Genomic DNA, 14265 nt, shown 5'->3' on the forward strand with positions numbered 1-14265 from the left:
TAAGCCATGAGAGTGGGTTGTTGACTCAGTGCAGATGCTTGACAAGGGGCTCGGACGCAACTGGGTCTACTCTGTTTACTAAGCAGCTGGTGGAAAGAAACGGCTTGACCATAGGTCCCCTTTTTCTGCCAGTGGCTGGCTTTGATTTCCCTGACTTTATAAGTCCCGGTAAATTTGGGACAATTGGATTTCTCTCAACCATGATCACACCAGGCGTGCTGAAGTGAAGCCAAATGCCTTTGAAGATTTGTGTCGGCCCACCAGTGGATAGAACTAGACCAGCTCAGTATTTGGGGACCAGCTGGCTTTTTAATAGAAATGGATGGCGAACCACTGGTTTGGTGGTTTGTTTTTTGGATGAGTGGGTGGTTGGTGGTTTCCAGCCCCACCTCCTCCAGTGGGTACCCGCTCGAACACAGCACCTGGAGGAGGCAGGGCTGGAAAGCCAAGACAACACCTATTATTCCGAAAAATGAACCAGCACATACCGGTGAATTAGTGGTCCATGCTCATCTCTACCGTGGATGAAGGTGGAAGCGGGATGGTGACCTGAAATGGTTTATTGCAAGGACAGAAAGCAAGGAGGGAGGCTACGCAGAAGTAGTAGAGCAAGGATGGACAACTGGTGGACCTCCAGATGTTGTTGGGCTTCACCATCATATCCAATAATGGGGCATCAGGAGAACTGTTGGCCTGTAACATGTGGAACACCACAAATTGTCCTGCCCTGGAACACAAAGTAAAACAAGAGAAGGGGGACTTGCAAAATATATCATGAAAGTTTAGAGTGTGGAGCCACAGTTGAGGAGTTTGATTCCTCCACTAAGCCTCTTTGACATGGGCTAGACTTGATGATCCATGAGGTTCCTTCCAGCTGTGCAGTTTCGGAACGTGCACTAGTCGGGCTCCTTGTGTGTTATTAAAAAAGAGGAGGTGCATCACTAGAAAAGAGAAAAGAAAAAGAGGAGACACATACAAAACGAATAAGCAAATGCGAATGTATTTATTTAGATGCACGCTTAGAGTCTGTTGTCTGGCTTCTGATGACTTCAGCTAGTCTTGTGGCTCTTCGGCTTTAAAGCAAACTTGCACGGGACAGAAGACTGTCCTTTGCAAACAGGGCACCCGGTGACCTTAGCCTATGCAGAGCAACTCTACAGACAAAAGTTTGTTTCTTTGCTTTCCTGTGTTCCTTTGCTTTTGATGGCTCGGGCTTCTTCCTGCCATTCTCCTGCAGCGCCCAGCTGAACCAGCCCATGGTAACTGGGCTCATGGCCAGAGGAAGGAGAGCCAGACTGACATGGGCCGACAAGGCACTTAGAAGAAGCCTGGCCGAAAACTGTAGGTGGCTTGGTTTGGCATGTGGGTCTGAGGTTTCCCTAAACCTGAGTCGACGTTTTTATATGCTCTGCGGGGCACCACGAGCCACCTGAGCTGACAGCAGATAACATGGGAAATGGAAGAGGCACCAGTAGGCATAAAATGGGGAGTGGAGAAAGGAGGAACAGAGCTGAGTGCCAAGTTGAAATGGTTTCGTTTGGCAGGAAGCGTTAAAATAAATCCAAAAAACCCCCCACAAAAAAACAAAACCCATGAAGCTGGTAGAGCTTAGCAGACATTTTCCTGCGGTCGAACAAAGATCCAGGAAATCGTCGGAAAACAGGTAGGCTGTTCGCCCTGCGCTAGAGGAAAATCTTACGTCATCATGCACTTTATGGGCGAGAGCAGGAAAGGAAGGGAGACTTGGGTTTGGAGGATAAGATTATATGATCCACACACTTTTTCAAAGGCTCGTGATTAAATCCCTCGTTTCCAAGTAGTTGCTTTGAATTTATTTTTATTTATTTTATTTATTGCATTTCTACCCCGCCTATCTAGTCGAACGACCACTCTAGGTGGCTGTTGACACCGAGATCTAGATTTTGACATGTGAAGTGTAGAGATGAATGTTTTAGCACCTGCTGACAACATTCTGGGCGTATTTTCTTTTCTTAAAATAGTTAGATTCCTCTATTTCTACCGGTCAGGATTTCCGACCGATGTCCTATCACCAGTATGACAAACCTATGAAATAGCAGCTCAAATCCTTAACATCGCAAAACCAACAAAACAGGAAATAACATTCTGAGCAGCGGAGAAAGGTAACAAGAAGAAGGAGGAGGAGGAGGAGGAGGAGGAGGAGGAGGAGGAGGAGGAGGAGGAGGAGGAGAAGAAGAAGAAGAAGAAGAAGAAGAAGAAGAAGAAGAGGAGACATGGAGAAGACAGTGCTCTCTACACGGACGAGTGTCCACCGGGGAGGTTGGTTTCTCCTCCAAGTCCCAAGTTTGAACGCGAGCTTTTGGGCCAGAATTTGGAGTCCAAAGCTTTGAGCCCATCTCGAGTGAATGGCCCTTCCAACATGTACAGAGAGGGAAACTGGGCCGGCATGTGGAGAAGTGCAGAAGCGGCAGGCCAATTTCCCCTTCCCGAGCCAGCCCCTGCCTCTGCATATGTGCCAGCTTATTCACTGGCTGGCGAGTGCGTGGGTGGAGGTGGCAGCTGGCTGCCGGAAGGGAAGCCGGGCCGGCTGCTTCTGAGAATGGTGGCAGCAGCCACCGTGGTGGTGGCAGGAGCAGGTCGCGAGGCTCAGCCCTAATAGGGACTCGAGAATGCGACTCGGAAAACTGGTTCTGAGTCACAAGTCAAGTCCCACTTTTTTTTTTAAAAAAAAAAACATGAACAACTCCCAAGTTAAGTGTGAGCCAACTGGCTAGTGCCATTGAAATTGGATTCGACAGTGATTCGTAGTTCACGAGTCCCCACTAGCATTGCAGTTTCCTGGAGCAGGGGCGGATCCTGACCTTATTGGAGGGGGCGGGTGAGGGGGAAAGATACCTTTCCTAATCACAACTTCTTTTTTTGGGGTGGGTGGACAGATCCTCCTCCTGGCCCATTGGTGAGTCACCTCTGGAACGAGTGGGTTATGATTTGCTTTTTTAAATTCCAGGCCCAGCTCTGAACACCCGGGTGGGGGTGGGGTAGCCAGGAGAAGGAGGAGGATGAATTCCAGGAAGAACCACCCAGAAAAACAGACTGATTTTGCTCTCTCTTTTTCCACCTTTGCGCTCTACTTATTTTGGTTGGCAGCCGCGATTTTTCAGATACAACTCGCTCCTTTTGCACAAGTCAAATTTTACATATTTATGTTTCCACAGTATTTTATTTCTCTCTTTTTTTTCTTTTTGCCTTTGCCTTTTTTATTAAAAAAAAAATTGGGAGGGGGGGTGCACTCTGTAGGGTTTTCTTGTCTTTTCTTTGAAAAAGTCCCGAGGAAAAGCCTCTACTCCGCTATTTAAATGAAGCCTGTGCGTAGGTAATGTCATTAATAATGCAGGCTTTGATTTCCAACCGGCCTCTTGTCGAACTTAGATGTTCAAGGAGAAAAGCTGGATTCCTGCCACACTGGCAGTGATAACAAGAGCTCTGAAGATGCCGGGACGATGGAATAATCGCACCGCGCTTTTCATCAAAATTGCTTCCCATGGGGAAAGCTGTCACTATGACCCTCACATAACTAATCATGAAGAAACCGTGCACCAGACACCCATCTTGAATCTTCTCCTCATGGCTGTGAACCAACCGTACGGTAACGATATCACCGTGATCACAGAGGAGTTTGCATCTGTTTCTTTTCCGGCTAAAAACGGACAAATGTTAGGGCTGATGGGAGCATTTAGCATTCTCTCAAGACCCACCAGTAAGGTCTTGTGAGGATCTGAGGGCACTGGACGAAGTCCCGGAACTACAGTGGTGCCTCACTAGACAATGATAATCCGTTCCACTGAAATCGCTGTTTAGCGAAATCATTGTCTAGCGAAAAGCATTTCCCCACTGGAATGCATTGAAACCTGTTTAATGTGTTCCAATGGGGAAGAATCGTCATTGTCTAGCGAAGATTGGCCATAGGAAAGCTGCTTTGAGAACCGCCGATCAGCTGTTTAAATCGCTGTCTTGCGAAGCTGAGGTCCTGAAAACACCTTTTTTGCGAGCGCGGAGGAAGCTGTCAAAATCGTTGTCTAGCGAAAATCGGTTTGCGAAGCAGGGACCAAACATTGTCCAGTGAAATTCCCCCATAGGAATCACTGTTTTACGAATTGCTATAGCGATCGCAAAAAGTCAATGTCTAGCGAAAAAACTGTCATGCGGGGTAACTGTCTAGCGAGGCAACACTGTACTGCGTTTCCCTGAATCTCCAAGTTGGGGAAACAGATCTCAGAGTGAGTGCCACTGAAGAAGAAAATGTTGGCTACTCATTTCTATCCACTTTGACCCATTCCTGGCTGGTGCCAGCACTCATTAGCTTTGTGTGAAAGGGGTTTGCATGTCTGCTGCGCTTTGTGGTCTTCCTGTCGTGCATCTGAGACATCAGAAGGATACCTCAAGGAACTGCCTGTGGTCTTACTTCTTTTTTTTTAAGTAACAGGAGCCAATGCTTGGAAGGCTGCCATCTTGTTGGCAACCTGCACGTCAGCCACTACTGAATTCCATATCATTTGCCTCTAAGTAAATATGCATCACTCAATAATGTGTTTCACCCTTTAATTGAATTTAGTTGGACTAGTTGGGCCATCTAAATGGCCTCTAGCCGAGAGCTTGGAAGTAATTAGTTCTAGCAATGTAACTGCCGCTAAATGTTTAATTTTGACAAGTGAGTAATGCAACTAGTAATTCAGTTACTCCTAGGTGTAATGAGTAATTTTTACATTACGTAGCTGCAAGGAATAACAACCTAACTACTTTCTACAATTACTTTTAATAAGCGTTTTAAACAGAACTTTGTTGTTTTTTTTTTAAAAAAGATTTTATGCTCTGTTTTTTGTAATCCTAAATCCAAGGGACACGTGCTTTGGATTTGCTTTTGTGTCTTTCTAAATATTTCCAAGGTACCATATCAAAATTAGCCACTAGAGGGAAGCAGGTAATATTTCTTTGTATTTTGATGGTCTGCCAGTAAGACCAAGCGAATGAATCAACAATAATGATCATACCATTGTGCATGTGGGGGAAGAGGAAGGAATCCCGTCCTTTTCTCAAAGATCTATGAAAATTGTCCATATTCAGTTTTCCCCACTGCTAGATAAATTTTTTTTAAAGAACCACTATTCTATAAAGAAAGCATTCGGAAATCCCAGTCTTTCTCACGCTTGTTCTAGGACTAGGTGCATTTCTGGATAAGGTTTCTACAATAAGAGAGATCTGATCAATTTGCAGGAGACTTGCTGTATAGCTCAGCAGCTTAGGCATCTATCTAAGAGTAGATCCAGAGGTTGGGAGTTCAATTCCCCGCTGTGCCTCCTGGACAGAGGCTGCACCTGAGGATCCAGTGCTACCGTTCTAAGAGGATGATGATTATTGTTGATTGTGATGAAATCTTCCCTCACCCCAAAGCACAACGGGGTCTGTAGGGAAATTTTGACGTTAATGACACAGTCCATCTCCCAGTGAAATATACAGAAGCACTGCTGCTTTTGGTTGACCCAACACTTTTGTGCCATTGGATTTCTCGTTTGCTTTTCATTCACAGAAGAAATGTGGTTCCATAAAAAAGAAGAAAGGAAGAAGGGAAGAGAGAGAGGGAGAGAGAGGGAGAGGCAGGGAAAGAGGGAGACTGACTCTCCTCCAAATAAATGACGTTTTCTCATTTTCCTCCGTCGGAGAATAAAGTTGACTGGAGCTCACACTCAGAGGCCTGCATAGGATTGAGATGAAACATCTGCGAAGCAGGGAGGAAGGCAAAGAGTGGGGAAGGGGGGGGACAGAAACCTTTCCCCCCCTCACTAAAAATATATATATCTTTTTTCCCCTTCCTCAGCAAATGTAAAACATGTGATGAAACCCAACTTTTAAAATATAACCCTGAAGCTACTTGAAAACTATAAAAGTCGCCTCAGTCTCTGAAGCAAGTCAGAAATTCCATGGTGCATGCTGGGCTTTTATGAAGAGCAGCTTTTAAGGTTTGGGATTTTTCTTTCCTTTTTTTTTTCTCGAGGGGGGAGAGAGAAAAGCTGTAATCTGTCTAGGTAACAAAGTCTACTTGTTCTGCCGGTCGAAGTAAAACTTTGGGTTTTCCGTAGCTATTCGGAGTGAAGTAGGCGTCAAGACCTACGACAGGCCGCTGTCGGCTTCGGCATGCTCCAGCCGGGATAGCATTAGCTGGCCGAAGCAATATCGTTTCTGGCTCCCCATCTGCCCTGTTTCTCCCCTTGTGATTCCTGCAGTCTATCTCTACTTTGGTATTTCTTAGAGGTTTGCCAAGACAATGGGGTTGTTGTGTCTGAAAACATTCGGCCCCGAGGGCTTCCCGAATTGAACCGGCCTTAGTCAACTTGATGAAAAGATAGCTTGGAAATTCCATTCTGCGGTGGGTTTTTTGCTATTAGGGATGTTTGCTTCTGAGCCAGGAGAGGAAGGGAAAGGCCTTCATTCTTCACCTGCCCATCACCCTCATCCTTTCAAACAAGCTGGACTTGCAGCCACAGGGCAGGTTTCTCCAGGTCAACGCAGAAGGATAAGGGATGTGTCTTAGGTACGATCTAAGAGTCCGCCTGCACAGCCCCTGTTTTGTCGATTCGAAACCAGGCTAAATGTCATGTTTGGAGTTTGGCAAGAGACTTAGAAGTCTGTGCAGGCCAAATCTGTGCATCTCCTGAACAGACATGGGCACGAACTGCCGAACTGGAGGTATGTGCCGGTTCGTGTTTCGGTCAAACGGGTGTTCTGGGGTTCCCGGACTCGCCTCCTCTGGTGGGCTGCCCACTCAGAGGCAGTGCCTGGGGGAGGCAGGGCAGGGAAATCAACAAAGAGGATTGGTGAATTCTGTTTGGCACTGGCTTTGATGGAATGCAGCCCATTTTTTCCCCCAATGCAAGAGATGCAGCAGCTTATGCCAAATGAAACCTCTTAAACGTGAAGGTGGATTGTGTCTGATTAATAGATCATGTTTGCTGACGCCATCTGCCCATCACCCTGAAGAGGATGCTGTCATTCCTACAGAGGAGAGCCCTTGGGTCGGATCCAGACACCCTTAACGTGCTTGATGTTTGCAGGTGAAACAGTTATTTGACTCACAGCAAGATCAGAACTCCACAACTTTTGGAATTGCAGTGATTTTGGACCTTTTAATTTTACAAAAAGCAAACCCGAAAGGTCTGCATTGATGCATAGCAATGCAACATTTCATCATCACACCTCCCAGCCCAAACGTGCTAGTTTCGGAGAAGAGGAGGAGGGATAGAGAAGGAAAAAAAAGAAGCTTTCCTTTGATCTCCCAGAGATGGGAAAGGGCTGTTCTGTTGAGGCTTTTGGCTAACACAACAAACAGTGTTTAAAATTTAACTTTGCTTAATTAATTAGTAATTCTGTTTAATGCTGTCTGATCTTCATCCAAAAAGTATTCTGAAGCTTGAAAAAAAAAAGTGAACATCAAAGTAAATTGGGTGAAGATGGTCAAGGAAAGCATTTAATCTGGCAGTTGCTGTTGATGAAATGTAACCAGCCAGGACACTAATTGGAAAGAGAAAGTGCTGCCTGTTATAAATGCATCAAACAATTTTGCAGGAAGAGCTGAAGTTTGGTGACGGTGCTTGCACTGAAGAGATATAATTGCTAACTAATAGCAATTTAGAACTGCCATATGTTTTGGCAACTTCTGTCAAAAAATATTTCTCCCCCCCCCCCCTCTGAAGGAAGAAGGCACGCACGCACGCACGCATTCCAAAGGCAACAAAACGGAAGCTGTTATTCGAAATAAAATACTTGGGTGAACGAGGCGGGCTTGATTCCGTGAATCAAGCTACTGGAAATCTGTTGTCTTTGTTTATAGTCAAGTGGGGAGGGCCGACATTCCGTCTAGATCCATGTTAATCTCGCGTCGAGCCAGTTTATGGGACTGGAACAGCGTTGGTCACTTGGGGTTTCCGAGATGTCCCAGATCCCGTTCTCGTAATGCCGCTCCTGGGTGGCTTCCCAGCATTTGTGTGGCTGTCATCCCTTTCTGAAACGTTGGAATGTTGTTCCTATGGCTTTTGTTACTGGTTAGTGACCATTTAAAGCTAAATTGTGCTGCCATTTTTGTCCTTTTTTGTTTCTTTCGTTTTTTGGACTCAAAAGGGATGTGGTGGCGCTGCGGGTTAAACCACAGAAGCCTCTGTGCTACAGGGTCCGAAGACCAGCCGTCGTAAGATCGAATCCACGCGACGGAGTGAGCTCCTGTCGCTTGTCCCAGCTCCTGCCAACCTAGCAGGTTGAAAGCATGTAAATGCGAGTAGATAAATAGGTACCACCTCGGTGGGAAGGTAACGGCGTTCCGTGTCTAGTTGCGCTGGCCACATGACCATGGAAACTGTCTACGGACAAACGCTGGCTCTATAGCTTGGAAACAGGGATGAGCACCGCGCCCTAGAGTCAGACACGACTGGACTGAATGTCAAGGGGAACCTTTACCTTACCTTTTGGACTCAAAATCCAGAATTCTCTGTTCAGGGAGTCCCACCTGCCAGTCCCACAGCTAAATTATTTTTTTCCTGGATCATGTAATGCTAATAATACTAATAATAATCAGTTTAACAGATACTTCGGCTTTAGGTTAAAATGGTATATGTTATATAATACCAGTCAATGTTTTTTTTAATAATTTTGATTGACTGTGGCGTTTTTTAATAATAATCTTAGAACAGCAGAGCTGGAAGGGACCCTGTGGATCATCTATACCAGCCACTATCAAGGAGGCTCAGGGGAGAATCAAACTCCCAACTGGATGCCTAAACTGCTAAGCTACCCAGCAGAAAAGCCAAGCTAGAAGGCTTCGTAGCCTAGAATAGGCCAAACTCCGGCCTAGGTGCTTTTCAGGGAAAGAACTTGCCCTGAGGCTTGCTATGAACTCAGTATGCCTCCATGCTGCCACTGGGGTGGATGCAGGCAAGAATTGGACAGCTAAGGCTCCCCTGAGTCGGGGCAGTGGCCCACTTAACCCAGTGAGAGAGTCACCAGAGTCACGAACTTCTCTCAAGTTGAATTCAACCAATAGCGCCTTATTAGCACTTAACTTTGTGCACCTACTGATTCATCACTGTGTCCTGCATTTGCATTGCCTGGGCAAAGCAGGGTCAGGAACATTCATCTGCAGAAACTACGGGCAGCTGTAGATGAAGGAGAAAGTCTGTGATCTCTTTCTAATCTAGTGCTAATATGTCCTGTTGTATATTTGAGTGGGGCATCTGATTTTCCTCAGGTGTAAACGTCTTCCAGTTCTAATTCCGTGGCTTCCACCTCCTTTCTCCAGTCAGTGTGGGAGGGGGATTTTGGGGGAGCTGAAGATAAGCATCTGGGGGAATATATTTTAATCAGAGCAGCCGTGTGCTTAGCAGGGGGTGACAGTACTTTTTAATTCATGTCTTAGAATTAAAACTTGAAAGTGAAATTTGAATTTGAAGATAATTGCCTGGTTGTAGGACTTCTCAGTTTCGACTTGCAAAACTGCTTGTTGCTTATGATGAGGGCCGTACATGTCACATGGGAGATGTCAGCCATGTTTGCCCATTGAGCCAGGAGAAGTCTGGGGAAGAAATGGTGGCTCTTCATGATACGCTAGTCAGACAAAACACTAGTTTGCTTTCCATAATTAAGCTTTATGTCTGAATGCCTGCACTGTGGTTAAAGGATTTGCTGTGAACTGGAGTGTGAAGCTGGTTGGCAAGCCATAGTTTGCATTAACCTGGGTTAGGTGTTACTGTATGTTGCCACTGAGCAAACCATGGTAAGGAAGTTTTCCCTACCATCCAGTGTTTCTGCTACCAAAGTGGCAATTAGGTCTCTTTGGTCTCTGTCTCTCTTGAGAGATGTGGGTTGTCTTGGGAAGCAAGAACATTGGTTCATTATGTGTTTCGGGCATCACTTGCTGCCCATTGTCTGACCAAGCACACAAGCAGGCATGCCACAGCTTCCATGATTGGAGGAGGCTGACTTGCCCAATAGCTATCTGGCAATACAAATAGGCTCACAGCTTGCCTTCTTACACTGCATGGAATCAAGAGAATTCTGGCTACTGGGTTTTTGTGGTTTTTCAACCATATTGCTTTTCTATGTGGAGTATTGTCTAGGATTTATATTAATTATATAAGGTATGTTTTGCATTTTTTTGCAGTAGCAATTGGCTATATAGGCGGTATGTAAATTAATTTGGATTCGATTTAGATCAAATTGATTTAAATCACTGAGCTATCCAGTGCTTCCTAAATCAGGACTGAAATAATAATTTACATTTTTTTTAAATTGAATTGTCTTGATGATTAAGAAAAAATCAATTTCATTTAAACAAATTTGATCTATAGAGTGAACAAACAAACAAGCAAACAAACAAACAAACAAACAAACAAATAAATAAATAAATAAATAAATGCCCCTTCAATTTTCCCAAATCATTCCCCCTCCCCAAATAGCTTCTTGAAGATCTTGGTTGCCAGACCCTGCTTCCTCTTTGACACTCTCTATGGCTACCTTCTAGTTTTTGAGTACTGTATTTGGCTCAAACGGTGGTGCCCAGAAATGCATGATTCTCAGAAACACCTGAGAACCACCATCCACCACGACGTTTTTATTTGTGCAGGAATAACTCGCAGATGACTTAGTGGGTATTTGTTGCAAGCTTGGTTGATGTTAAGAATGACCACTGGAATTTTCAGATCGTGAGTAGAGATGGGGATGAACGGCTAATTTGATGATTTGTGCCAGGTTGACCAATGGCCAAACAGGTGTCCGATGGTTTGGAACTCCGCCAACTCTGGTGGGCACCCACTCAGAGGCAGAATCAGGAGGAGGTGAGGCAGCAAAGCCACCAGAGCGGGTAGAGCTTGGAGTCATGGAACACTTGTTCGGCTGTCTGCCGAACTGGCACGAACCACTGAACTGAGAGTTTGTGCCCATTCCTAATCATGATATCCGAAATTGAAAAGGCCACCTTAATTGATTCATCCTGCCCCTGTCCAAGCACTTCGTTTTGGAAATTCAATCCAGCCGTTCTCCACTGGCCAATATTCATAATGGAAATTCTAGAGGATGGAAGGCAGTATTGCCTGATGGCCTTCATTGGCGGGAATCAATCACAGGCAGATTGCAGAATCCAGATTGACATTAATGGATTCGGCATCCTTCCACCGTGCTTTTTGTCTGGCCTTGTTCTTTCTCACAAATAGATGTTATTAATTAACCGTCCTCGGCAAAAGACATCTGTAAGCGTATTCGTGCCAATTAGCTTGCTTTAATGTAGGAATAGCATTTCACAATGTTTGAAATGTAATATTTCTACACACACACACACACACACACACACACTTTGTTGTATTTCCAGTTCCAGAGAGGAAAGGAACACTTTAGTGTGATGTTCAAGGCACATACTTCCCAATTAACAGCCAAGACACGGAGGAGAAGGGCTCTGTGAAGAAACAAACGTAGCAGGGGTCCCCCCCCCGAAAGATGCAATCGTTCTGTGAGTGAAAAGGAAGACAAAGGCCTTGTTTAGACTGCATTTTGTGGTGGAAAGGGGTGGTTGAGCACCAAGAACACCAGCCTAGTCTGGTGTACAGTGGTGCCTCGCTAGACAGGTACCCTGCATGACAGTTTTTTCGCTAGACATTGACTTTTTGCGATCGCTATAGCGATTTGCAAAACAGTGATTCCTATGGGGGAATTTCGCTGGACAATGTTTGGTCCCTGCTTTGCAAACCGATTTTCGCTAGATGACAATTTTGACAGCTCCCTCCGCGCTCGCAAAAAAGGTGTTTTCGGGACCTAAGCTTCGCAAGACAGCGATTTAAACAGCTGATCGGCGGTTCGCAAAGCGGCTTTCCTATGGCCGATCTTGGCTAGACAACGACGATTCTTCCCCATTGGAACACATTAAACAGGTTTCAATGCATTCCAATGTGGAAATGCTTTTCGCTAGATGATGATTTCGCTAAACAGTGATTTCAGTGGAACGGATTATCATCGTATAGCGAGGTGCCACTGTATTTTCTTACAGGAGTCTGTGAACAGGTTTTAGTTCAATGCCTCCAAAACAAGGTTCCCTCTAAGGTGCACACGTGACTCTGTCCCCCCCCTGCAAAGCCTTTATTCTCCTCTGCATACTGACAGTGATCGTTTTCAGCCCCTTGGGTTCCAGTCATGATGGAACCCTCCGCAGGGGGAGATCATGTGTGGGGCAAAGTCATGCACATGAGGGGCAGAGCCCCACCCAGCGGGGCTGAAAATTAGAGGGAGCATTGCCTCCCCAAACTTAGAGTAAGTGTGTTAAGCAAGAGTTTGCAGTAGAATGGTTTGAACCCATGGGGTTCCTCATCAACATGAATGACTCAAGCAAGCCAGCTGAGTTACATGCCAGCTTTTTCTGGCCTAAGGTGTGGTGAACATCTTGTTTTAAAGCCAAGCTACATATCCCACTTGTGTGGAGGAGGGACAGATTCGAAAGTGGGGAGTCCTCTTCTTCTAGGGCCATAGAATTGTTGTGGGGTATAGATACAGCCCATGTGTGGTGTTGGGTACAGAGTGACAGGCTAGGACTCTGTACAATAGGGGTTTGGATCCACCATGTAAACCCACTGGGGGAGCAGAACTGATAAAACCACTCCTTAAATATCTCACTTTCCTTTAAAGCCCCTATTAGGGTCCCTATAAATCAGTTCCAACTTGATGGCACAAAACACACATACATACAGGCCACAGAGATCCTTTTCAGCTTCCAAAAGTCAAACTCCATTCCTATGATGACACATTCCGAAATCCAGTTACATAGAAGTTTTTTTTTCCATTCGTGATCAGAGTACAATTTCCGAGAGTTCGTCGGAGGTCACCTTCCAGGAGTGGGCGGGGTCAAAACACACCCCTCCCTCCCCAGTCAGTCTTCTGAAAGCAATTTTCCCCCCATTTGAAATGGGGAGAGGGGGGATGTTCATAGCAAGACTGATAAACCACCGAAAACATGCCCACTGACCAGAAATCACAAGGGCATTATGGGGAAGAAGACATGGCCATCTGAGGAAACCCAAAGAGCTAGGTCAGGATCTGAAGATCTCAGAAGTGATGCACCATGTGACTTTTTGATCGGCTGTCTGAAGGGGGGGAAAGTTAATTTTAAAAAAACACACCCTCTCTTCAGACACATCCAAGATTTGAGATATACAGTACTTCCTGTAGTTTTCTGTGGCCTGCATATGAGGCACATTCTAGCTTCTCTAAGTTCAGGATTAAAGTTTTACTAAACCCCAAAGTGTACCTCTTTGGGGGGGAAATGGACCCCTGAAGAGGAAGTCAGTGAATATTTATATAGGAATGATACTGTCCACAGACCTATTCCGAACAGCTCAGACGCTGGAAATGTGAGTCTTTGACCGTTTCCCTCTTATTTAAGATAGCAGTCTTGTCTGGACAAATTTAATATTGTTGGCAGGATATTAGAGATTCGCGCGGCCCCTTCGCTGGGCACATTTAAAACTCAATTAAAAACTTGGCTTTATATCAAGGCCTTCCCTCCTGCCAGCGTTTAATTTAATTTAATTTACTTTTCTCTTCTTTTTTAGTTATTATTTATGATTCATTATGTTTTGCTAATTGACATTTGATACTTTTGGTTTATGCTGTTATAATTTGTATATTTTATGTTAGCCGCTCAGAGTGGTACTGACCTACCAGATGGGCGGGATACAAATCAAATAAATAAATAAATAAATAAATAAATAAATATTACTGGTGGATGTTCTTATTGTGTGCAGCTAACCTCTGGCATGGATCTCGATCCTCCTTCTACGATGATTGTGCTGCCAGTTTTAATTCTTCCAGGCAAACATCCTTGGTTTTGTGTGTCTTTCATTGCACTTGTCTTCTCTTTCTTTTCCGTGAGTGAAGTGAACAACAACAACAACAACAACAACAGCAACAAGCTTTTCAACAGCATTGTCTTTTTCCAAATGAGCAGACATGGTACGCTGGGGTGTATAACCTCTCAAGCCAGATTTTTTTCGTTAAAGGTACCGTGAAGCGGAATCAGCTTAGAAAAGGAATTTGTTTTTACATACGTTGTTCCTGTTCCTGTTAACGCTGCCAGATTTTGTCGAGGGAGAAGGGGAGTCATGCGTTCTGTTGTAATTTTAATTATTACTTTTTAAAATAGACACCCTAGCTCTCAAAAGAGAATGGCATAGAACACAAGAAAATTGCGCTCAAAATGGCGGGAGT

General features: G+C 44.9%; 1 protein-coding gene across 1 annotated transcript in view; it reads left to right on the forward strand.

The window, feature by feature from the left end:
• Window positions 1-14265, forward strand: part of NKD1 (NKD inhibitor of Wnt signaling pathway 1) — a 105119-nt gene that overhangs the window by 64039 nt on the left and 26815 nt on the right. The window lies entirely within an intron of this gene.

Source organism: Pogona vitticeps, chromosome 10 (genome assembly GCF_051106095.1).
Source record: "Pogona vitticeps strain Pit_001003342236 chromosome 10, PviZW2.1, whole genome shotgun sequence".
Classification (NCBI taxonomy): Eukaryota; Metazoa; Chordata; class Lepidosauria; order Squamata; family Agamidae; genus Pogona; species Pogona vitticeps.